The sequence below is a fragment of the Chiroxiphia lanceolata genome, chromosome 1, assembly GCF_009829145.1.
Source record: "Chiroxiphia lanceolata isolate bChiLan1 chromosome 1, bChiLan1.pri, whole genome shotgun sequence".
Taxonomy (NCBI): domain Eukaryota; kingdom Metazoa; phylum Chordata; class Aves; order Passeriformes; family Pipridae; genus Chiroxiphia; species Chiroxiphia lanceolata.
The window spans coordinates 4,517,346-4,544,184 of NC_045637.1; the positions used below are offsets into that span (position 1 = coordinate 4,517,346).

At 43.0% G+C, this 26,839-nt stretch overlaps 1 protein-coding gene across 1 annotated transcript in view; it reads left to right on the plus strand.

Moving 5' to 3' along the window:
• Positions 1-429: 429 nt before the first annotated feature.
• Positions 430-26,839, plus strand: part of SLC45A4 (solute carrier family 45 member 4) — a 64,489-nt gene continuing 38,079 nt past the window's right edge. The window contains 2 exon segments of the mRNA XM_032686117.1: positions 430-547; positions 2,021-2,156. The gene's annotated coding sequence lies outside the window, so the exon portion shown is untranslated.

Here is a 26,839-nt window from a genome sequence, read left to right on the forward strand (position 1 = left end):
GGACAACGCTCTCAGGCATATGATGGGATTCCGCGCAGGACCAGCAGTCGGACTCGATGGTCCCTGTGAATATTCAGTGTGATTCTGTGGCTCTGTGGCCCAGTGACACCTGTCCCGCTATCCCCCTCCCCGGCTCCCCTCAGGTGGGCGCCCCTGGGGGGGGACGCCAGGGCGCCTCCGTAGCCCCCCGCCCCCTCCCCAGCGAGGCCACGCCTACATACATATTCATGAGCTCCGCACCACCCCTCAGAGAGACCACGCCCCTCATTGCATATTCACGACGCAGCCCCTATACCCCATCGGGGAGGCCACGCCTCTAATTGCATATTCATGAGCAGAGGGCGGGAGGGGGCGGAAGCGGAAGCGGAAGCGGTGCCGGTTCCCCAGGTCCCGGTTATAAAGCGGCCGCCGCTGCCCCGGAGCCGCTGCGCTCGCGCCGCCGCTGCCCGTGACTGCGTCCCCTCCCCGCTGCCCTCCCTCACCCCCTCACCCCCCCCCCTCCGCCGCACGGAGCAGGTCCCGGGTGCTGGGGGAGACCCGGGGGCAGGTAAGGGGGGCGTCGGGGTGTGAAAGGTGACTGGAGCGAGGAGGAGGTGTGGGAGAGTGGGGCGGTTGGGAGCGGTGCGGGGAGGGAGGTGAGGGGTGGTGGGGGTGAGGGAGCGTTTGAGGTGAGGGAGATGAGGGGCTTGGGGTGAGGGAGATGAGGGGCTTGGGGTGAGGGAGATGAGGGGCTTGGGGTGAGGGAGATGAGGGGCTTGGGGTGAGGGAGATGAGGGGCTTGGGGTGAGGGAGATGAGGGGCTTGGGGTGAGGGAGATGAGGGGCTTGGGGTGAGGGAGATGAGGGGCTTGGGGTGAGGGAGATGAGGGGCTTGGGGTGAGGGAGATGAGGGGCTTGGGGTGAGGGAGATGAGGGGCTTGGGGTGAGGGAGATGAGGGGCTTGGGGTGAGGGAGATGAGGGGCTTGGGGTGAGGGAGATGAGGGGCTTGGGGTGAGGGTGAGGGCAATGAAGGGCTAGTGAAGGTGAGGAGGAGTTTAGGGTGAAGATGAGGAAGGATTTGGGAGGAGGGAGGTGGAGCGCTGAAGGTGAGGAAGAGTCTGGGGTGAGGGGCTGAGAAGCTTTTTTGGATGAAGGAGTTAGGGGGCTGGAGAGGTGAGAAAGCAGTGAGGAGGTTTGGGATGCCGGGTATGTAAGGTCATAAAGATGGAAAGGGGATGAGGATCTTGAGGGTGAAGAAGATATGGGGCTACAGAGGTGGAAACTGGAAATGTTATGTGCTGTGGTGAGGGATTGGACCAAAGGAGATGCTGGGCTGCAGAGATTGGGAAGGGGTAAGGAGTGAATGGTGGGGATGAGTAAGGTGAGGTTGGAGAGACTTCTTGTCTGTGATAGTGAGTCCTACAGAGGTGAGGATGAGAGAGGTGGCTTGTTGCCCCTTTGGGATTGTGTTGGGTGGAGACTGTGCTGAAGGAGGACCTGACAAAGGGACCAAAGATGGAAATTAGTGTAGTTTTTCAGACTATTAAGCGTCACTGGCTTGCCATTTGAATAATTCCACACTTAATCTGTAACCTGATCTCAATGCTTTATCATAAAACAGAGTCTCCCTTGCCTGATAGGTTGGTGGGAGGGTACTAGGGGAATAAATTAGCACTTAACTCTTAAATCTCTCATGACAGCAGCACTTTTCTTTAAGATGATGTTATCAGTGATTTGCAGCTCTAAGATGCCTTAATTTAGCACTTTTTAGCAGGTGCAGAAACTGCTTGGCTTTGAGAAATCCTCTCCCTGTGGGGCAGTTTTCTGTTGGAGTGATTTGCCTCCAGTATTCTTTATGTAGAGAGGGGAAAAAGGAGGGGAGGAAGAGTTTTAGCCAAGGCTCTGACTTGGCACTGGGTGCTGTGAGTGAATCAACATTGCTGGAGCTTGGCTAATGCAGAGAATTACAAATGGGAGAGGATGGGAAAGATATTGCAGGACGTTGAATGTTGGACAGGGGAGATGATTTTCTCTCCTTCAGGAAAGGAGAAGATGTTGCAAGAAGTGGATCTGCAGGGACAGGCAGCACTAGGTGCAGAGCACAGACAAATAACTGCAGCATGATGAGGATCCCTGGGAAGGAACTGCACTGTTACAGGATGTATCCTTTCTGCTCTGTAAGAACTGCTCCAGCGTGAGCTGCATCATGTTCCACTGCCTTGATCAGACAGTGCTGCTAAAATATTTAATGAAATATGGCTTGAGCAGGTGAATTTTTCCTGCTTCCCTTCAGAAGACAGACTCTTTTTGTACATACCTGGCAGAGGTGGTTGGTGATGTGATTGCACTGACATGGCTTGTGTGTGCCTTCCTCCCTCCCAACCACTATTGCGAAAACAAGGTCCTCCTCGCTTGGTTTGTTTAGTGACTGTACTGGACTGATGAAATGTCCAACAGACCTGATTTTTTCCTTCCTAAATAAGAGGTTTCAGACAAAAGATTAAGGTATTTACTCAATGCTTTGGCTATAAATGCTTCCAGAAGTGCTTTTTACTGTAAGTTTGAAAAGATGACACTACCTTAATCTCCTAAGACTGCATCCAGTAGTCTCTGAGGCATCCAAAAACATATCTGAGTTCCTGTGTCTGTCAAAGGTAGTGGCAGCTGCTGTCTTGGAAGCGAGAGCTTCATTCCTCTATTAATGAGATTAAATTGGATATTTAAGGGAGTTTTCATGACAAAATAACAATTTCCATGATGTAATGGATGGGATCAGTGGAACAACTTCTATTTTAGTTTGCTGTTTGTAATGTCAGGGGCTGGTTTACACAAGTTGGCTCGTGCCCCTCAGAGCAAGTAAATGATAGCAGTTCTCATGCTCAATTATGTATGACTGAGGCATCTTCAGTAAAAGGAAAATGTAATGGTTCTGTGGATAAACCCTCCTGTGTAACTGTGGGTTAACCCCTGCAGGACCCTGCTGCTCCTTGGAAGTCTGTTCCTGAGAAAGGAATGAGCAGTACCTGCTCATCTTGCTTGGATGCTGTGGGGACTGCCTGCAATGGAGGGCAATCCCCTCCTTCCAAATTGAAATGTGCCTTAAAAATTCAGTCAGTCTTCAATACAGTTGTATTGTCCTGCCTTATGCTGACAAGGGAGGTTGTCTTTTGCTGGAGGTGTCCTTCCTTAGTGGTGAGAAGGTGGCAAGAACACTGACTGACAGCTGGTGAACTTGCTACCCCTTCTGTGTCATGTTACAACAAAACTCATGGAGTGCAACTCTGTTCATGTGCCTTCTCAGTGGGGCAGCACAAGTGGAATATTTTCATGGCATCCAGCGAAGCGTGGTGTAATTCTGACTGAAACAGTGCACATGCTTGTATGTCCAAGTGCACGTGACCTTAAATTTTCACACTGAAGCAAATGTTGGAGCCTGTTTGAGGAGCTTTCTGAAGTAACTGCCTTTATTCCTCCATGTGAAAATGCAGGCTCTGAGGAGCTTAGAGCAGGCTGAAGTTGGACCCGTCTTACAGGGCTGTGACCTCCGAGGTTAATTACCTTTACATTCGTTCCAGTCCTGGATTCACTGACAGCTACAGAGTTAGAACTTGGTGACTTAATGTGGCTCTGCTTGTGTGGTGAGATGGGAATGTGTGGACTCTGCCTCTATCCCTGTATAAATTTAAATGGATCATTTATAAAAGTAATGAGAATATTAACACTGGATGGTACCTGCAGAGTAAGTCACCAGTGAAACTGCATCTAATGTTTGAAAAACCTTCTTAAAGTCAAAATGTGTTGCCAACTGAGTGGCTTAGAAAAGACGTTGAGGCTTTGAGAGGTGTCTTATAAATTCTTGGGTGGAAAGATGATGGCTGGAATGACATGCTAGCTGCTAGGTACTGCCTGCAGTTGTGAACACAGCTGCATGTAACACTTCAGTACTTCCAGTAGACACTGATTTAAGCTGTAAACAGTTGCTTTACACAGGAGCATTTGATCTTGTCCAGCTTAGTCTGTAAAATCTGCCTGTGATGTACTGTTGTCATCCTTACTTGAACACCTCCTGACTCCCAGCATCAATTCCTGGAGTTTCACTCACAGTCTGTGGGCACCTCTACTTGAATGTTAGACAAAACCACTGCAATCCTTCACATTGCCCATCACAGGTTGCAGCTGGGAGGTCCTTTTGAGCTTAACCAGGGGTCTGTCCCTCCGAACAGCACAAGCCTCCCCAAAATACTCGCACCAAATGATCAAGCATGTGTGTTGAGCAGCAGTGCACATGTGCTGGTGTCATGTTTGAAGTGAAAACAAGCTTCACTTGCCCTTCAAACTGACTGCAGTGTGATGGGCTACTTTTAATAGTGTCAAGGCTGTTGGAGTTGAAATGGAGCTTTCCAGTTGATCTGCCAAGAGACCCGCTGTGGAAGCAACAGGGCTGTCGTGATAGGGGGAAGCTTTAGCAGCTTGCACAGTAACAACTAACATGAAGAACTATTTGTGCTGCATTTTAGTTTTGCAAAGGTCATTTCCCATGACCTTTATATCTGTAATACTTGCAAGATCCCAGGCTGTGACCTATTCCAACTATAGGCATAAGATTCATCAAAACTGCAATGGAACAGCCTTGTGTGCAGTCATTTCCCTCAGAGATGGGTTAACTGATTTGATACAGATTCTGTTGGAGCTCCTGGTCCTTCAACTTAGTGTCAGCCTTACTGAACACTTCCACTCAACCTGTTAATTTGAGGATTACAGAGTGTAGTGGTCATAGCTTACTTTAATATAACAGCACGAAACTGATATGAGTGGTTGAAAAAAATCCTTCTCCTAAGCAGAGCATTACACCTGCCTGGTAACTGCTGTACTGAGTCCAATAAATTTCTAATGGAGTTGTGTGTTTAGGTCTCCATGCAAAAGCAGAAAACAAATGATTCTGGCGTGTCCAGTTGTCAGAGTTGAAGCAGAATGCTGTCAGGATGAGTGATACCACATGTGTAGCTTGACAGATAGCTCATGTTTCCTGACAGGAGATCCTGGAGACCCCAGAAACCAAGCCTGGAAGCAGACCCTGCTCAGCTGTGGAGTGCTGTGAACTAAAGACTTAGCATGTTTTTGGTAAGCTGCTGCTGGTCGGGTGACTCTTACAGTCAGCAGCTTATCAGTCACCCACACATCTTGTTTGGGTCACAGCCCTGCTTGGAGTAACCACCCAAAACTTCCACTGGTAACAGATATCATGTGCTACATCTGGGACTGTTAGGGGCTCCTGAATCCAAGCACTGGATAATTATTGCTATTCTGAATAAACTGATTGCTCTGAAGTGTGGTACAGAAGCATAACACTCTTCCAAGTGGAACAAGATACTCTGCGTGAAAAAGAGCTGAGTTCATACTATTAAATCTAGAGCTCAGATAGAGTTGCCTGAGACTGAATTTGCCTCGAGTTAAAAGCTGAACTTTGGGCATCTCAGCAATGGGTTCAGAGCTCTGCAGTGTCTGAGCCATGGAGTGGTTTGTGCTGTGAACTGGCACATGGGAGCTATTAACTAAAGCCCCTTGTTGCTGGTACTTCCAACAAGTGCTGTGCAGTCATTTAGACTGCCACTGGCATACGGCTTTATAACAACTTGGGACAAGCAGCCAGGTTTCCTCATCAAACTTGCGCTTGGCAAGTGACTCTGGCAAGCACCAGGACACAGGGCTTTTGTTGGGTAATGATGGGGTTTGGCTTAGGAGCTGCTCCTGACCTTGGTTTTCCCTCAGTGGCACGTAGTCTGCTCCAACATGAATCTCAATGTATAGGTGATGGGAAGTTGGTCTCCACAGTTTGGACAACTAATAAAACTTAAAACCCAGTTAAATCTGGGGAAGACTTGATTTCCAGGACTCCTATCTATGAAGGATATAGACTACTAAACTGATCTCTTTAGCTTTAGGAAATCTGGCTGACCCAACACTTTAGGCTTGACTCAGCCTCCTTTGCAGTGTTATATGAAGACTGACTAATCTGGTGGCCTGAGGTGCTCTGGGAGTGGACTGAGACATACTTTCCTTGCACGACTGCAATTGTGAGTCAATAGCTGCTGCTCGTGTAGCAAGGCATAAAAGGGTAGGAGATAAAGCTTAGCCCTAAGGAATAGACTGAAGATGCTTCTAAGAAAGCCTTGGTGTGTAAATGGCAGCAAGAAAGCATTACCCCAAACTGTTTTGCTGAAGTCTGAGGTGGATTTTATCAGTGTTCTGGGGAGAGTAAGGCTGGTGCTTTCAGCAGAGTGGAGAGAGGACCTAATTTCCTCATCTTATTTTAAATGAGAGCTCTAATGTTTTTGTAACTGAAATTGAAACCAGTGTTATGCTGACCCTGCATATTTTCTATCCTCTGCTGGCTGGCCTGGACTACTTCTGCATGCAGTATAGTTCATTTATTTTGGAGACTTGAAAACAAGCCATTATCACCCTCTGGTGCCAGATAAATAAATGATCTAACTGGGGGCCGAGCCCAAAGTGCTCTTTTACAAAAGCACAACTGCATGTCACACTTATCTTCTGCATTCTGTCCTTGAATATATGATCAGTCTTTCTGGACCACATCCAGAAAACAGTGGCTTAACCCAGCAAGCGATGACCGCAGAACAGTCAAATTTCTGTGCCACTTAATTTCCTATCATCACTTATGCTCAGAAAACAATCTTCCAGAATACACTTAATCTGTTTAACCTACAACTTGCTTATCAATCATATGGGAGTACAAATAGCAGGAACAGGAATTAACTATTAAATAGTCTTGATGCTGCTTCTTTGCTTCCAGATAATGAGAGTTTCAGGGATTTGTTGGGTGGGGAGAAGGCACATATGCCGGGTAAAAAATACTCCTCCCATTTTATGAGGGGAATATCTGAGCAAGTACACTGGCCTGAGCAGTCTGGCTCTGGGTACTCCCAGAGGAGTGATTTGACAGTCTGAACTATTGCTCCTTGGAGTAGTGTGGCTGGCCAGCTAACTCCCAAGAGTTCAAAAAATAACCCAAAACAAATGCACGAACTTGCTTTAACACCAGCACATCTAGTGCACATGTCCCATTTGCAGTCTGAAATGTATCTGGGGGAATCAGCTTGTGCTATGGGCTTGTTCTTTTTCTTGGCTCTTGTGCTGCTTCTAACTGTGGTGTAGGGAGTGAACAGGGTTGCATTTCTCAGCACTGGAGGTATCCTGATTGTTTAACATCGTAGCACTTCCACCTGCCTTAAAATCAAAGCATTTTCTTCAGTGGGCTTAAAAAGAGTGAATGGGCAGTTACTTATCTGTCTCCTTCATGTTCCCACATTTATTTCTGGCCTTAGGAGCTTGTTTTGCTGCTTTGCTTTCAAATCACCTTCCCAATTTGTCATCTTCCCATTTTTCTGTTCAAAACTTTTCATGTGCAGCTGCACAGGAGTAGATCTCTCAGTCAACAGGAGAAATGGACCTGAATCAGATAAGGTATGTCCTCTTCCAGATGGTTGCTCTGCAATAGTTTGTGTGGCAGTTCAGGGTGCCATTTGAAAATAAGCCTTTTGAGCCTATAGCACTAGTAAGTTCTAGTCTTCTTTGTATGCATATGACCTGGACACTACCACGGCCTTTCAACTGTGTAGTGGCCCCCAGTTAAGCTATATATAAAAGAGTTTGAGTTCCTATACAGTGAATTTTGTCCTATCTTCCCCAGGTGGCCATTCATCTAGTGACCTTGGTATTGTATGGTTAGTTATCTCTTACTAGTTAGGAACAGTAGGATATACTTGTGGGCAAGTAATAGACTTTGATGTGATGGCTTAAGATAAAGCCTCACTGCTTTATCTTCAAGTCTCAGCATATTCTTAGCCTGTTCATGGCTAGATCTCAGTAATATCACTTTGTCTACATAAAACCTAATGAGTCTTAGGGGTGTTCAGTATAAATTTGACTCTGTACTCCTTGAACAGATTTCCTTGCATCATCCCACCTGTGTACAAGTCACTTCATGGAAAGATAGGCTTACACAAAAAATTTCCAGTGCTCAATAACTGCAAACTACTAAACATGTACTTTCATCAGCCTACAAACTTCCAGGTCATTCCTTCCAGGTCATTCCAGCCCAACCTGCACAGTATTTCCCTGAACTGCACTTAGTAGCTTTCTCTTCCTCATTAACTATGCTCCTAAATTAACACTTTCCAAGAGGTCAGTTCCAGTGCCATGTTAATGCTGGTTACTGAATAACTGGTTGTAATTAATGTGTGAATTTATCATTGCTACAATAATGACTACACTGTTTCCTGCACTTCAGCCTCTTTCAGGAGCTTTTGGTGAACAGACTCCTGTCTGCGTGGCTCTGTGAGGAGCCTGTGTATTGCTGAGTATCCCTTGCAGGATCCTTCAATGAACCTGACAACTTGCCTTGATTGTGGATCACAACCTCCTTCTGCCTGTTTAGAATTTAGTGATTGATGTGTCCCTGAAGGTCTTTGCTGATTTCTGAAGCTTAGGGGCTTTCCTGGTTACAGCCACTTGATGGGAAGTGGTCAAACATTCCTACTGGAGAAAGCTTTAAGTCCCCACATAGTAATTACAGTATTGACTGGAGATATACATACACACACATACATATATACACACACACCATAGCTTAAAGAAGACAATTTTTTTAAGTAAGTAGGGAATAAGATTTCAACTTCACATGCAGAAATTGCTGCTGTCCAAATGATTTGGAAATCTCACCTTAGGAAACAGGATAAGAAAGCTGCTGCAATTCTGTGCTTCAGGTATTCTCAGTTTGCCTTGTATGTGAAAAAAAGTCTCATCTAGAGGTGTTGGTAATGGTTCCCCAAACTTCAATACTAAAAGTATATTGTCTAATAAGGGCAGAGTCTAATGTCATTATGTTTAAATACTTCAGCTTTGTATTTATAAAATTGCCATGCAATTTACTGTCAGTCTTGCATTTAAATTGGTGTGGTCAGGGTGGAAGTACTGTGCAAATGAAAGCAACGCTTTGTTTGTCTCCAGTAGCAGCATTCAGTTCATTAATATTGCATATACCTGTAACTTGGAAAATGAGTTGGAAGCCTGCCTGTGGCAATATGAAATAAAAATGGGTTCCTTCCTTTTGCATCGATGACTGTCCAGTATAATTTTTAATTCTTACCTGGTGTAGTTACACCAGTGCCATTATAATGCTTCATTTTCTTGCTGGCTGTTGATGTAGGGATTAAATAACTTCCTTTCTCATTGTCTGGGTAATAGTCATATCTTTTCAAAGAATGAGAATAACAAGAACACTGGCCAACTCTTGGCTTTCACCAGAGAAATTTTTAAAATGTTGGACTAGAGTGAGAGCAAAGCAGGAAGCCAAGGCTGGAAAATTCTCTGTTCCGTCCTATCTGATAAAGCAAGAGCCCAGAACTTTCCTTCCTTAATGTGTTAGCCTCACACGGCAAACTGGAGCTCTAAGTTGTTTGATGTGAGCAGCTAAGACTACAGCTACACAAATCTGACTTTTTGCATCTGAAAGGGCCTGGGTTTGTAGTAATGCTGTGACCCTTCCAGCCTTGCAGGAAGGAATGAAAATCCAGCAGGCTTACGAGGGTGATGAATGCATCTCACATTGCTTATATCTGGGCCTGAAATATAATGTTACATCTGCAGTCCCCAGACTGCTAAGTAGGAGTTTAGGCACAGAATTAAACTGTAGATCGTGCAGGCAAAGCCTGAAGGTCTGGGTAGCTCTTTTGATCACTGAGGTGCAGTGTCACACATGGTGCATGTGGGCAGGATGTATCCAAAGTGACAGACGAGTGTCACTGTTTGCAGTCTCGTGGGATTCGAAGTGTGGCTCCAGTGTAGAGCTGCCAATGCTTCTGAAATCAGTGTCATCTCAGCAAATGGTAGTCAGGCCTGCTCCTCCTGGTAGGAAGTGTTTAATAAAAAGCATGTGAGAAGGCACATACATGTGTGCAGTTTATTTTCTGTTCAGCAGAGAAATCTGGGATCAGGCCACTCAAGATCCTATCCAGATGGCTGACTTCCCCCATGTGTGTCCTAAAGTAAACTGGAGTCTGTTTTGATTGCATTATTTTTCAGAAGGAATTTACATTTTGTACCTGGGAGACCTGTCTATGCTAATTCCAGTTCCATGTTTTGAAGGGTTTTGGTCTCCATGCCAGTGAAGGTTTAAGCCTGGATGATGCTTATTGGTACAGAACAAGTATTCTTCCATCAGGCAAAATACAGGATATAGTTGCACATTTTGTATTCATCCTGTTTCTCCAGACTTCACATGTGAGTGGTGAGCAAGGGCACACCAAGTCCTCAGAGGAAGATGGAAAAGCTTTCCTGGCCAAGACTTGTTTGAGTTATCTCTAGTCAGTGTGAACTGCAGTGTGTGTAAGTAGGAAGAATTTTACAGGCACCACATGAACTCTTTTCCTACAGGATTTGGTCAGAGCACACTCCAAAAAAGGCCAAGGTTGTGGGTTTGATCCCCATAGGGGCCATTCACTTACAGTTTGGACTCAATGATTCTTCTTGGTCCCTTCCAACTCAGAATATTCTGTGATTTAGTTTTTCCTGCTAAACTAGGAATTTGTTATCCCCTAACTGTCTATCCAAATTAACTTAAACTCACTCCGCAGTTTGATTTCAAACCAGAATGCAAGATAAGCATAGTGATGTCACATCACAGCTGTTTTAATGTGGAACTGAAGCTTAAATTTAAGTATCTTTTTGCTTAAAAGGAAAGGTTTAAAACAAAATAGAAGTGACCTTTCAAATTATGACTGGTTTACTACATGATCATCTGTACTTCTCTAGAGAATTTTGTGGGTCAAAAGTCTGTCCATGTGTTTTGCAGAAATATTTATGTAGAGGTAATACATTGAACTTTGCTGGAAGAATAAAAACTTAAAGCTCTTACAGGATGATAAATCCATTTCACTTAAATGACATAAGAGGGATGTGGTGCCCCTGTTTTATCTATTAAATTTTGACTGCTATACAAAGCAACATTAAAATATTTCAAGTCTATTTAGGCTCTTACCTAAAACATTTAAGAATTTCTTATGCTTAACTGCTGATTGCTTTAATCAAATCTTATTCCTCCCAAAAATCTGGCAGGTGATTGTTCAAATGGTAAACACATTAGTTTATTGCATAAGCTGGTCCTGTAATTGAAAAAGTAAAATGACTAAGCACAATGTTCTCAGTAAAGATGCCAAAATAAAATACAGCCCAGAAGGGCAAGCCATGCTTTTCATTAAAATAAGCTTCAATAACCATGAAATTTATCACCCTAAGGGCTTCCTCACTCTGACAAGCAATTAAAGTGTAAAATGTCAAATTCCTCTATGTACTGACCAGTGACTTGCATCAACTTTAAGATCTGTTTTTAGTCAAATAGTAGATGTACTTTCTTGTTCACAAGCTACAAGAAATTGAGTTTTCTTTTTCAGCTTCCTGTGTTACTGCTGAAGGCTCACACCTACACATGCAGCACTTGCAAATGTCTGTGCCTTTGTGTGTCCTGGTAGGTGGGAAACTGTGTGTGTGCTCACAAGTGAAGATGTAAGAATGGCAGGGAGCAACCTGCCAAGGAGCCATGGGATGTTGATCCATGAGTGTGGCAGTGAAGGAGTGAACCTGCTTGTTGTCTTCCTCATGATGGATAACAATTCTGTTACTGGTGTAGAAAATATGCTTTATTTCTGGTTACAGCTTGGGCCAATCATTACCTTTCTGATGAAGAAGAGATCACTTCATGTTGTCCTTTCAACAGCTTTCACACTTAAAACCCTCTGTCAAGCTTTTGTTTAGATAAGTAGAATAATCTCATGCCCTTCAGAGTTTGTAGTCATGTCTTCTGGCTCCTGTCCTTTTGATTATTTCCTCTCCCAGTTTTTTCTGGTTGGCTCAATCTGATGTACAGCGTGCTCTGCTCACTGAAGTGTTTGACTTGAAAGTTGTTGTGATTTGATGAGGAATTATTAGTCATGTGAGGTGCTCCTCACCTCTAAGAGAACATCAGGGTAAAAGTGAGAATATTTCCTTTCAACAGGTTACTGACTTGGGTTCTGCTTCTCTGCTGTAATCCACAGGTCTTCTGAAAAATGTGTAATCCCTTCTCTAGTTGACCTGCTTTCAGGAGCAGTGTTTCCATAGACATTTGCTGGTTTTTGTTTTTATTTCACACTATCCTTTGCAATCCTCGCAGATCTCTGTTCACTACACCTGCTCTCAGTGCATGAGCTGATAATACTTCTGGACCAACACCAGAAAGCTCCTGAAACCCTACTTGGAAATACTGTTTTGGAGTCAACTGCTCTTCACAGCAAAAGTTGTGGAAGCTGCTGTTGTAATGTCCTCTAAGTCCACCTGAGCATCCTACCCACACTGGTTTCATCTAAGGCTGACAGAGCCTGAAAATAGAGATACATGGCACATACTACAGCTTTTTAGTAAAACCTATGAAATCCTACATGATTGCTAATTTATTAAAACCTGCAAGTGTTTCAGAGTAGGGTTTTTCCTGGAAGACTTCTTGAGTGACCAAATCAGGCAATTCTAGTTGTCCAGAATCAATTCTAAAATCTCTATCTGGAACCAGAGGTCTATAACAAGCTATCCAATATGCCAAAGTGCTTACAAAGGCTTTTAGAAATTCTAGGGAAAATTAATGTCACCACAGCATGACCAGGATTACTGCCAACTGCTCAAAGCCTTGATATTTTTGTTTTTCCTGCTCTTAACACCCCTATACTTTAAGCAGGTGTAGCAGCTCAAATACTTAGGACTAATATGCACACCATTATGTCAAGGTAACAACTTTTTGTCTGACTTTCAAGGACTTGGCCAAGAATGTGGTGAAGTTGAATGATAAGTCTGCTCATTTCCACAAACTGTTGCCTATAAACACCTTGCAGACATTGAGGGAACCAGCCCAAAGCAGCAAAATAATTCAGGGGTGAATGTTCTATCCCTTATCAACTCCATGTGTGATAAATGGATTTAGCTGGTTCTAATGTTAGACAAAGGAATCTGTAAGTGTTAACTGTCTTCATGGGAACTGGGTTGGAAGCCAAGCCACTATCTCATACCAGAATAAACTGATAAGAGAATACATTCAGTTAAAAGTAGAGCAGTTCTTTAAAGAAATAGTCTGAAGACCTAAAACTCTTTGAGAAGTTGAGATTAGGTAATGTTATGTGCAGTATTCATTCAACCTGACTACTTTAATTTTGCAACTTTTACTCATCACTTTGTTGTAGAAATTACAACTGTCCTGCTGTTTTCTCCCACAGGTGCAAGCCTGTGATTTCCTCTGCAGCACAGAAAGAAAACACAACACCTCTTTGAAATTCATCTAGTCAAAAACACCAAACAGCCTCAGCCAGGTGTTTGTGTGTTCACATCATACATGGTCTGAGCTCTGCCATTAGTGATGCTCCTTGCTTGGGATGCTGCTGTGGGCAGTGGCCATCTCCTGGAAGATGAACATCAAATCAGTTTTGAAAATGGAACAATTTAATGTAGTATTGCAAATAGAAGCTTGCAATAGCAAGTTGTAAGTTGATTAGGAGTGACATGTCAGGAAGCTGGAAGTGTAGCATCTGGAATATTGTAAGGTCAGGCTCAGTTTTCCAGAGAAACAGTGAGAAGACTGTGTCCATTATACTTTTAAGATCAGAGAACAGAAAGCACTGAGAGCTTACAGAGCTGAATGCCCTACCTTGTGGTGTGCCTATTCTCAACAGCTGCTGCTGGACCACAAAGATGATTAAACCAGAGAAAAGAGTAGAGACTAAAAATCTTGTACTGGTATTTCTTCTACTGCATGAGCAGAGCAGCAGAGATGAATCCAAACTGAATGTGAGTGGAGCAGGATGAGGAAAAGTCAGTGATGCAACCACAAACTTTAAGCAGTTTAATAAAGGTGTGTGCATGACAGAAGGTGAATGAGAGCTATTTAACTTTCTTCATGAAGCCCACACTGTTGCTAGATGTTATTACTCAAGTGTAGAGAATGCTCCTATCAAACTGTTGAAATTCATAAGCAGGTATCTTCAGTGCACTGAAGGCAGCATTCATGGATCAGCTCTCAATTTGGTCAGCTGTTCCTCTCCTAAGTTCTTGAACAGCTCTACAGCCCTCAGATGGGAGGTCTTTCAATGTCAGGTGCTTGTTAGGCTAATCTCAAGACTTCTCTGAGCAAGACAATTCTATTCCTGTTTATCCTTCAAATCAACCCCCACCAAATTTCACTTATCAAGCTGTAGTTAATGTGCCTTTTAAAGAGGTGATACTCAAAGTCTTCATCTGTATTCACTTGACCAGTTCTCAGATCCTAGATTTAAGTGGTAGCTGTAATTTACACCTACTCATGTAGTCTGTGGAGTCCCTTTCATATTCCTTCCTCGGAAGATGGCTTACACCGACTCAATGTGTATTTTGGTGTCTCCTTAAACAATAGAGGCACAAAACCAAACTTATCTTGTCAGGTGTTCAGGTTGTTGCTTCTTTCTCTGGATTTCCCACTCGGCTTGAGATTTCAGGATCTATCCAGGGTATTAGAATGAGCAACAAAGATTGCTTGTTCTCTGAGTGTACTTCTTAGAGAGGATCCCATGCCTTTCTGAGGATATTAGATGTCTAGTAGGATAACCTGCCAGCTCAACTGTTACGTTTCAGTATTGTGCTATTCTGTGCTCTGGAATTCTGGCATTTCCCTCGTTTTGCTCTTTTTATGTGCTGCCTGCAAATATTAAAGCAGCTCTACCTGCTCAGAGAAATGCCGGTGATACTATCTGACCACAAATTCATTCTGCCTCTGAGAATGATCTGGAAAGGCACTCTAGCTGGTATGCAATTAGCCTTGCATAAAGAAACAACCACTAGGTTAGCTTTGTTTTCTAGACAATCAATCATGTTTGTATAGGCTGAACCTTTCACTGCCCTGTTCTTTATGCCAGCAGCCCTGCTTTGAATCTTACAGGTAAATTACATTGGCTAGGACTTGTTGACTTTAAATATCACTTTTATGCAAAGAAACTCTCTCCTTCCTAAAAGAAGCCTGCCTAGTTCTGTAGAAACTATTGCAACAATATTTTGTTCTTATGGATATTCAGGAAAAGCTGCTTTAGTGTGTGTAAGATTAATTCACTGAGGATGTCTTAGGTAATTCAAAGGTGCATTATCTGATAGTAACCTCAAACAGAAAACACTTGTGAGAGACTGGATGCTTTTCAAACAGCATTTATTTCTTGTTTGGTTTCTGGGTTTGTTTTTTCTTGGGTTTTTTTTGGAGAGAGGTTAATGGTTTATAAGGGCAACCAATGTTCAAGGTAGGTAAATGTACATTAACATCTTCCCTGCCTTTGCAGCCTGCTTGTGGTAGCCCCAGCTGGCTTGTAACATAGTTATAGTGCAGCTGATGAAACCATCGATTCCTCTTAACCACTCTGCCCCTGGAAAATTGTCCCTGTGGGGATTTAAAGGAGTGCAAGTTCTATGCTCTAGATGATGTGATGATACTTAGAGTTGCATGGATGAGATCTGTCCCCATCTCACAATGCAGCTTTGTCCCTAAAGGATTCCTTGGATGATAGGTAGAGTTTTCCTTGGAGGATGGCGGCTGTATATTGTACAGGAAGAGTTGATGGACTGACAGAGCATGATTGAATTGTCTGAAAGGGACAGGACCAAACCTAGATGAGATGTGTTTACTTTTGTTGTCACCTGCTGAAGGTGACTGTCAGCTGCAAGAACTGTAGTGATTGCACTGACAGAACAGCAGGATATAAACACTTCTTTGGTGCAGATCTGCTGCAGGTCTCATCCCACAGAGGTCCAGATGTCTGCTGTTAAAGTGGCATGGATGCTGGAGCTTGTGCATCCTATAAGAGAAGAACAGCTGACAGTCATTCCCAAATTAGGTAAAAATGCCAAATTGTGACAAGCATTTGCCAAATGTTTCATAGTTCTACGGAGTCACAAATGGAAGAGATCTGTGTCCTCTAAATATTTTCCTGCTAGCTGGTCTTCATGTATCAAGTCCAACTGCCAAGCACTTGTAGCCTCTTATTATTTTAGTGTACGTGTCAGTAAATAACTTATCCTGCCAGTTCTAACAGGGTTACAGCTTGGCAAAACACATTGCTAAAATACCATTCGTTCATAATCCAAAATCAAAATATGCCCTGATCAAGCTGCTCTTAAATGTGGCCACCAGCTTTCCACAGGACTGCTGATAAACCAGCTAAGGCTAAAGCACATTATCTGCAATAAAATTGCCAAAAATGGATGGTTTGTAAATTAGCCCAAGTGTTGTCTGTTCATTACCTGTATTTTTGTCCCCTATAAGGGGTAACCTACTTTACTTGAAGTACTGTTTGTGGAAGTTCTTACTGTATTGTGCCTAAATGCTCTGGATATGGTCTGAAATCAGTGTGGCGATGCAACCCTTCTAAGGACTGATTTAACCATATTATTGACCAAACAGTATTTCTCTGATTTTTCTTAAGGTTTGTTTGTTATTGGGTTTAAGAGGGGATTCTTCATTTTGTTTATCTTACACCTTACTTAAAATATATGGGCTGTGCATCACTGCTAGGTCAGTTCAAATGTTTATTTAAATAATTGAGGACCTAAATCAAATAGCTCTGCTTCATGGCACTATACATAAACACGTCTGTCACGCTGGTATTTGGGACAGCCTAAAAAACTGGAGCAGGGATCTGCTCAAATGCTCTAAGCAATGCTTTTTATGGAGTGTGCTTTCTCAACCCGTGTTTGTAACTATTTGTACTTCTAAAGGGAGGCACTGGAGGTGTTTACCGAAGGTGCTGCACCCTAACACTGCAGTTTTCTCTATTAGCACCACCTCATGCACTGCAGGTGTGGGGCAGGGGGTGAGAAGCAGCTATTTCACCACACCCTTTGCTACGTGGTTTTAGGAGGAGGCGAGATTCCTTTGATGCCAGGGAGGAAGTAAGTAAGAAATAAATTTTTATCTCTAAACACCCTTTATTCATTTCTTTCAGTACTACAGCAGTCAGCTCCATTTAATACTTCACCAGGGGATGTCAGAATATTTTCCTTGGCGCAGATGGAGGGAAGCTCGGCAAGGCTTGGGTGGGAAAGGGAAGGGACCTTTCTCATTTGTGCTGACAAGGACAATTTCCAGCAATCAGGATGAGCCTGTGTGGGCTCAAACTGCAGGTTAGGCTGTAAACGGTGGCTTTTTACCGAGCCATCACAGTGATGAGGGACCCGTTTGATCTGCGAGTCCGCTCAAAGGAGGCAAAATGAGAACACTTAGTGCAAGATGATATAACCGGTTATATATAGTTGTTTACAAGCCCTTCGGAGAATCTGAAATGTGAGAAACCCTCTTCTGCCTTGTTTTGGTTTTTCTCTGAGGGAGTAATTATTTCCTCAGACTTAGTAAATCCGGTCAAAACCTGTCTTCTCCATCTTTGTTGGAGGGTGAACAAAATTCTAGGGATGTTTTCAAATCCTTCCTTTAACGGAGTTTTCTGAGATTGAATGATGGTAATGCGTTTAGGGACTGGTAATTGGAGATAATTCCAATGAATTAGACTTTACAGACGTTAATGATATGCTAGAGGAAGTCAGCTTATGAAGATCTATGCTGTGCTCTTTTTTTGTCTTGATCTATTGAATAGCTTCTGTAATTGTCTAATACATATTCTGGCAGTATTTGGGTTTCTTAAGCATTTGCAGCATGAAGAAGCCAGACTGTGAATTTTTAGTGCAGAGAATATAATTAGTTTAAATGCCAGTACATGAAAATAATGTGCTTTTCATCATAGGTACAGTAACATCTGCAAGGAATGTCTAACTTTGCAGGTACAGATGAAGTAATCAGCTTGACTACTTTTATGGATGAATATTCATGCAAAACACTACTCTCGACCTATTATAGAAAGTATTGCTCATTCTGGAGAGTAATTTGCAAAGGTCGCTCTGGTGTACTTCAATTCCCACACTGCAGTCAGGAGGGGACAGCCCTGCTAAAGGAACTTGCTGAAAAAAATGCTACTGCCAACAATGTCCTGATAGGATTATTCTTGCAGCACCAGCCCCACTGGGTTGGACATTGCCCTTCCTCCTGCAGGAAAGTGGGATTGTTGCAGTTAATCCACTTGGTAATGTATTAAGATGTTCTCTGATTGATAGCCTTAGTTTTCTAACCATCAGGAAATTTGCAGATGACACTAAGTTGGGGGGCAGTGTCGATCAGCTGGAAGGCAGGAGGGCTCTGCAGAGGGACCTGGACAGGCTGGAGAGTTGGGCTGATTCCAGTGGGATGAGATTCAACAAGGCCAAGTGCCAGGTCCTGCACTTTGGCCACAACAACCCCATGCAGCCCCACAGGCTGGGGACAGACTGGTTGGAGAGCAGCCAGGCAGGAAGGGACCTATGAGTTTGGATTGACAGGAGGCTGAACAGGACCCAGAGTGTGCCCAGGTGGCCAAGAAGGCCAATGGATCCTGGCCTGGATCAGGAACAGTGTGGCCAACAGGTCCAGGGAAGTGACTCTTGCCCTGGACTCAACACTGGTGAGGCCACACCTGGAGTGCTGTGTCCAGTTCTGGGCCCTCAGCTCAGGAAGGACATGGAGGGGCTGGAGCAGGTCCAGAGAAGAGCAATAAGGCTGGTGAAGGGACTGGAGCACAAGTCCTATGAGGAGAGGCTGAGCGAGCTGGGGTTATTGAGCCTGGAGAAGAGGAAGCTCAGGGGAGACCTCCTCACTCTCTACAACTTCCTGAAAGGAGGTTGTAGCCAGGTGGGGGTTGGTCTCTTTTCCCAGGCAACTATCAGCAAGACAAGAGGGCGTGGTCTTTAGCTCTGCCAGGGGAGGTTTAGGTTAGATATTAGGAAGAAATTCTTTACAGAGGGGCTAATCAGGCATTGGAATAGGCTGCCCAGGGAAGTGGTGGATTCACTGTCCCTGGAGGTGTTTAGGTGAGACTGGATGTGGCACTTAGTGCCATGGTCTGGTAACCACAGTGGTAGTGGATCAAGGGTTAGACTTGATGATCTCAGAGGTCCCTTCCAACCCAACTGATTCTATGATTCTTTTCCTCTGTTCTACCTCATAGAGACAGAGGGAATGAATCCTTTTAATTCTGATGGGAGATAATGCTCTTGTTCAACATGGTTTAAAACCTTAAGGATCCTTTTGTAGGGCATTGCAAGCTGGGCCATATTTAGCTTGAGCCAGACTAAAGTTTTTGCCTATCTGACCAAATAAGTGGGTTTTCTTAGTGAAAGTCATTATTTGCAGCAATGTCAACCCTTAACAGCATATTTGCACACTGGGCTGAATAATCTTTGTCGCATGAGGTTTTTAGTTCTTTGTGCTTTTGTGATGACTCAGTTGTTATTTTTTGGTTTTGCAAGTTCTTGGCTGTTAGTGCTTGCTATCTTGCCCTTTACCAGATTTTGAGGGTAGAACCTGTTAAATGGAGATCCAGCTGTCACAGATGAGATATGCCTGTCTTTGCTGTGCTGTGAAACTGCTTCTTTGTGCCTGTTTTTTCTCCAGCATCTCTGGTCCCAGCTGTTACGTTTGCCATGAGCTCTGAAGGCTTCTCTATTGCTGTTTATGCCCATACCCCCTTAGCTGTTTACTTGTTTAATGTACCTGTATTAATAAACATGAGGGTAACGTGAGCATCTATGAAGTTTTTAACCATCAGTAAAACAAAAAGTATGTTTAATCAGATAATGCCACCTCTCCAGTTTAACAAAATGAAGTATTTCCTACTAAAAACAGCAGCAGCAGTGATTTAACAATGTAATCTGATCCAATATTAGTAACAGACTGTGCCTTTGGGGAGCAGTATAATATCCAATTCACTGAATAAAGTCTGTCTCACATTAAATTCTGGATCCCTCTTAAAAAGATGGCTTCCCAGAATTGTTTCAGTAATTTCATAAAGACCTGTGATTTCCTACCTCTTTTTCCCAGTAATGAATGGAGAAATTACATTGGCCTCCAAATCACAAAGAATGATTAAATAGTGTTGTCTTACAAAGATGTCACGAGCACCTCCATCTCCCCACCTTACCTCTTGAGCTTTCCATTCCTCCTCATGTGTCTGGGCAGGAAAAAGCCCATCGGGGGAGTTTGTAATTCCCACATTGCCATCTGTGACTGCTTTGCTTCCAGCAGGAGCCAAAATCTTACTCTTGGTCACTTTCTGAGTAAGCTGGGAGGGGGTGGAAAGAGGGTCCCAAGAAAGCCAAGGGGTTTCTAGTCAAGGCCATGTTTTATTTAAACAAGTAGGCAGGAAACCCTCTGGAAGATTGAACATTGGCAGGGCTGGAGTTTGTAAGCCTGTATATGTCAGGTTTGCATCCATATCAAGGAAAGGGTACAACAAGTCTTCATTAACCCTTTTGAAATGAAGAGGTTCACACCCTTGCTTTTTAGGTTTTGGATTGTGGTTTAGATATTTATTTGCTAGGGGAATTGAGGATATCAGATGTTCAGCCTTAATAGTAGGAAAGCTGCCAACATCATCTGCTTCTCTTAGATGAATATGTATTTCAAACATTGTGCCCTGGCTTAAACAGAAGGGCAGGGGTTGTAAAAGACAACAACTGACTTACGGTATGTGAAAAGTCCTGAGGGCAGGCAAAAGTTTGTGTTGGAAGAAGTGGAAAAAATGCAGTTTCTCCGTGTGAGGTGAATTGCTCCATATCATTTTAATTCACAACGTGCTGCAGAATGACTTACCCCCGCCCAGACCTTGCTTCGGTGGCCTGAATTGTGTTGTAGCCTCGAAAGTAGGTCATGTTGCAAAAGCACTGTGCTGCTTCCAGTGGCTTTTTTCTTTGTTGCCTTTTTTTTTTTAAATCTCAGGTTTCAATACGAACTTGCTAAAAATCTCATCTAAGCCTTCCGTCGGTGTCAGTCGTAGGGTTGTTGAGGTGTGGTGTCCTTGTACAACAAGCTGGCTTATGCTGTTGTGTTTCAATGTCTTTGATTACCTGAATGTTGAATTAGATGTTGGGACATGTCAAATGTGGTTCTTTATTGCACCCAGTTAGCCTTAACCCTTTTGCTTTGGCAGGCTTTTAGTGATTCACAACAGGCCAGGCCAGTTTAATGTAAGACTGTTTTAAAATGAGATGTTGACTTTCAGGATCTAGAGTAACATTGCTCACATATGGGACTGTCAAGTAACATATGGTATAACTGATTTTTAAAAATTATTCCTGAACAAGTGTGGTCTTCTCCCTTTGATGGGGTTAATACAGCTGTGTTTTTAGAAAGCAGCAGCTAAAAACCTTTCTATGTTTGCATTTGACTATGTCAGAAGCCTTAATGGGAATTTAAACAACTACCTGCCTGTGATTGCTGCCCTTTTGAACCAAAGGCTTCATGACTCACCTGTGTGATGGTGCTTCTACAAAGTCACAGAGTTTGAGTCTACACCTTTATAAGGGAACAACTCAATCAGATCACAGCAGCATTCAGCTCTTCCGCTGAAATTCAAGTAAGTCTGTTGAGCACATTTGTCCAGCTGGGCCAAAAACTCCAGGCATGTTTTCTAGACACTCTTCTTCCCACTGCAGTGACTGAACACTTGAGTACTGACATGGGCCAGAAAAACTTCCCTTGTGGCCAGTTCTGTTACTATAAACAGCTGCTAATAATTAGCAACAGAGCCGCAAAACAACCGGGCAGAAAATAGCTGCCTCTTGGCCGAGTAAGTGGTGCTCTGCCTTGCATCTGGTGAGTACAAGGAGGCAGAGTACATGGAGAGCTCTCCCAGCATGCCCCAGGATCCTTCTGCTTTCTGAACAGGTCTTGAGCTGGGCAGATTAGTTTTTGACCTTGTAGCCACAGAGATGCATCAACAACTTCTTTGCCAGCTGCAGTTTCACACTGGCTTTGGGTATTGCTGCCCAAAGGAGCACTTTTAGCTGCCCCTATTCCTCCATATTATGATGGGATGGATCTGTGTGGCCCTGCAATCAGGTAAAAACAACCTGGCTTTATAAAGGATTTCTTTTGGCTTCTTGGATGCGTTTCTGTCAGTTTAGTTTTCGGCCCAAATCAGTTACAGCGTGTGGTTCGCGGCTGAGCCACTCGTGTCGTGTGGAGGAAACGGTGGGAGTAAGGAACCAGGGGCAGAGAAAAGGAAGAGCTGCTGCTCTTAGAGGAAGTACTTGTTTATACCATCTTAAAGTGATGAAGAAACCTGGAGTGTCAGCAGTATAATAAGCTACTAATGTATTTTATGTGATATTTCTGTACAAAATCAGTTGCATTGGCTGCTTACAGAGTAATTTTTAATGTATTTTGAGAATTGACGAGTTTTTGTGAGGTGGTGTTGTAACCACGCTTGCAGAGGGGTGAAGGTCAGCCTTGCCTTTAAGAGCTGCTTTTTCACAGCAGCATTCTCTTTGTTGGTGTGGTGGAGCACAGAGCATTTGAACTCAAAACATTAGCAATTATCCTTGGCCAGGTGCCATTTTACTCTGGAAAAAGCACAAGCCCAAACGATGCATCGTTTCGTAAGCCAGTCAGATGCTGAAGCAGAACCCAGTGTCCACTTTGAGTTGAGTTGTGGAAGGAATAATAAGTGATGTTTGTCTGCAACGTGGGGGTAGAACTGTTCAGCCAAACATTTATTTAGCCTGAGGAAAAGCCAGATAAACCCAGAATGCCTTTCTTTCCAATGCTAATATTAAAGCAAAACTTAAATCAGCCTAGATAACTTTTCAAGATATGGCCATATTACTAGAAAAGCTGAGCATAAACCAGCTTGGCAGAAAAGTATCTGGCAAATCACTGGGCACCTTAAGGCTTGCTGGACTGACATGATTCACAGGTGAAATAGTGTGGTTACTAAAATGGATGTCTTTGGATGCACTCAGTGAAGAATTGGAGGAGGGTAAGGTGTAAGGCTCCGTGAGGAACAGAAATCTGGTCTTATTTGGGCAGCTTCTGGATTCTTACACTTTTTTATCAAACAAACATTTAAATATTTCTTGAGTTAGAAGCACTTACTTGGGTTTTTCGCTGTTTATGGGGTTTTTGATGTGTTGAGCAGAATGGATCACTGAAAGGTCCTAATGTGACAATTACAGCTGTGACCAGAACCATTAAAGCTACTTAAATTCTGTAAGAATTGGTTCTTAGCTATTTTCCCTTATGAAGTTAGTAGTAAACAATGAAGAGACATTGTATGCAATGATGGCTCAAGTTGTCTCTTCACTCTTCCTTTCAGCATCAAGAAGGTGGAATTCATTTAAACAGTAGAATCTTCGAGTTAGATTATTTCCTACATCACTAGATAATAATCCCTGTGAGCAAAACTGAATGGAGTTCTTTGTGATTTGAGACAACCTTGGTCAGAATGTATTCTCCCATGTAAAATGTCGTGATAATGTAAGAGGCAGATCTTGAAGACAAGGGATGACTAAATAAATTATTAGAAGCTAATGCAATAAACTTTAAAGACCAGGATGAAAGAATGGGTAGTTTGCTTCAGCTCAACCCTCTCCTTTTTCCCTTAGATAGTCAACAGTGTTTGAACAGAATTATCTCAATCCTTTGTGGTTTGCTCATTCCAGTGTTTCTTGGGGTCAGCTTATTTTCCCTACAGTGCCTTGGGGTTTTATAGCTGATGCACACCTACCCTGTTGAGATTATTTCTTACACCAATAAATGCCTTAAGGATTGCCTAATGGCTTCAGAGGAAGAAAACCCTCTAAAAGATTTGAAATTGTCTCGTTGTCTTCAGTTGGACCCATTTAACTTTATCTACTTGACAAGCTTTATTACTGCTCAAGAAAATACGTGTGTGATTTTACCTGAGACTTGCTGTGTACTCCCCAGCTCACAGTCACGTGCTTTGGCACTGGTTCAGGGAATCTGGTTTCTTTTCAAACAGTGCATTCCTATTCCTTGTTAGCAAGAGAGATCTGGAAACATGCATTAAAAATAGTTCAGTCTTAAAGATTTGGGCGGGATCACTGTTAACCCCCTTTATTTTGGTATAGATGGGTGTGCTGCCAGTCTGCTGACCTCCAGGTCATGGTATCACAAATGCAGCAGCACTGCTTGTCAACCCCCAAGTCCTGAACTTAAACACAGAAGTGTGATAGAAGTCATTTGCCTGAGGCATCTTGTTGTATAATTGTCTGACGTGGGCTTTTTGCATCTTTCTTAGTGTTCACTAGGGAAAAGAAAACCACTGAATTTTGTGGGCCACAAATATGACCTATATAACACTTCCTCTTCGGAAAACCTTAAAGAAAGGTAGTAATTTTCCTCTGGTTTTTTGATGGTTCACACGTTTCTTTCTGCGAACACAATCTGTTTGAGGCACAGGGTTATTGTGATACAGCCTTGTCGAGCCTGTAACATGTTTTGTGCTCCACTTATTCATGACTTAGGCCTCAGTGGAAGATAGATAGTAAAAGTGTAACAGATAAGATTGGAAGCAATTTGAGCAGCTTTATAAAATTATGGTTACAGATTAGTTTTCAGGATATGTTACTTGCTTGTTTTGTTGAAATATTAACTATTGCTTTATAGATTTTGTCATTGCCTCAATGTGGCCAAAGGTCAAAGTAAAACACGTGCAATTAAGTTGAAGAAGAGCCAGTGTGATCAGGCCCCTCCTTCCATAAACACTTGGCAAGATCAGTATCTGTATCTAAACTTCTCTTCACGTCAACCTCTGTACAATACCCAACATGAACCTCTTCCATGGCTGAAATTCTTCATTCTACTGCCTTATTTGTTGTTAGTCATGAAAATGCCCTTCAAAACCAGCCATGAAAAACAATTTGTGCTGGATGCAGATATAGGAGAATCGCTCTTTGGTATTTTAATCCAGCTCCTCTTCAGATACCATTTATTTTGAAGTTCTTTGCTGCATAAAAGCCTCTGTAATATTTACTTCCATCGGGTAAATGAATTTGTCCTGGGTAAGAAAGAATGCCACTCTTCAAACTTGCCAAATTCAAAATGAACTTGGAAAAAGCAGTGGCAGAATCTGGATCAGTCTAAAATGACTGTGAACACAACAGAGTAGGGCTTAGGAAAGAACTGAAGACCTTTCTGAGAGGCTCTTGTTATTCTCTGGCTCTTGTATTAGACGTGCACTTGGAGTCAGATGAAAGTGCTGCAGGAAGTCCAGCGCTGTGCTTACCACAGAATTGACATAATGGAACAGTAATTCTCTGTTCTTTTAGATAAAACCTGTCCATTGTGCTTCTTGCTGCTGCACTTGAACACTGTAACCGCTTTTTCTGGCATGTTTAAAATGTGCTGTTCTTATCTGTGTCAATTACAGCTTCAAAGTCTACCTCCATCCACCATCCATTATTCCTGGCTCCTAAATTATCTGATCACTTGCCATCATCTTCCACTTCAGAAATAACTTTTTCAGTCATCCCTTAAGAGCCTGGCTCAAATGGGCTAAATCTCAGATATCCTCTTTTGTCCTGCCTCTTTATCCTTTCCAGGGACAAATGCTCCCAGCCTGGTGTCATCCCTCCTGTGTGTGCAGGCTGCCCCAGTGCATCACAGAATATTCTGGTGTGATGAATCCTCTGTGCCTTGTCCTGCTACCCTGTCACTGCATATGGAATGAGGTGTTAATGGAAAAGGATTTAAATCCTTCATAGGCAGTGACAGGAGGGGAAATTAGACATGAGAGAACAGTGGAGACCTTAAAGCCATCTCGTACAGGAGTGTAATCCATGACCCTTAGTCTGTAATACAACACACATGTTCTGAGTGATTTTGGAATAGTAAGAGCTAACATGTACTTTCAAATTCTACTGAATGTCATTTTGCCTGGGTCTGCCAGCAATTAAACATTTTGTCAGTAGTCTATGATTAAAATAATTGCTCCCACTCTGGAACATGTATTTTGTAGGCTTTGCTCACTCAGAACTTGTGTTATGTGAAGTGGATGTGCTTTTTAATACATAGAGTGCTTTGTATTTATGATAAACTACTTGCATCTTCTGTTAATTCTGAGTGGCTGGAGAAATGCTTTCTTGAGTCCTTTTTGTTGAGTTATTTAAATGCTTATAGATTAAAACCTCGAACTCAAAACTTGGTTTATAGAACTTGCTTAGTAAGTTATTTTAACTTTCTCATGTGATTTAAAGGTTTGTCCAGCTCGAATGAAAATTTTAATATTAGTTTGTTGATGAGGTGATCAAATATAAGAATTCCGGTAATCCTGGGGAGCCTGAAAGATGAAAAACCCACACCAAAAAAGCTGATTTTGAAAGGAAGAACAGAATACATGCAATAAACAGCTCGATGGAGGGTGTCAGCAGGAGGGAGTGCTCAAGATGATGTTCCCGTGATGGACTTCTAGTAGAACAGTATCTCAGGTCACATTGGAACAGAGCTGGTGTTGTGACATGCTTTAAACACCAAGCATGTCAGCTGTGTCCTAAGGCTCATTTTTAGGCTCACCACTTAATGATCTGGTCTGTGCTCAAGCCCACAAAGAGTTTTTGTTGCCACAGCTGAAGGGACTGGGAATTGCAGTGTGGGGATTTCTCAGGCCAGCTCTGCTCACAGAGCCCACATCTCGTGGAACCATTTCCCTGAGGGGTTTTGTCCCGGGATAGGAGTTCAGTCACACAGTGTGCATAGATGTAAATATGCTTCCTTCTAGTACAAACATCATGTAATCTGACTTCTTATAAGAGGCTTTGTCTCTTTCTCATAAGTGCTTGAACTCATTTTGATTGACATGCCACAGTACATAAATCTGCCAAGGTTTTGTCTACGGCACAAAGGAATGGAAAATACAGGAGAAGCTTGTCT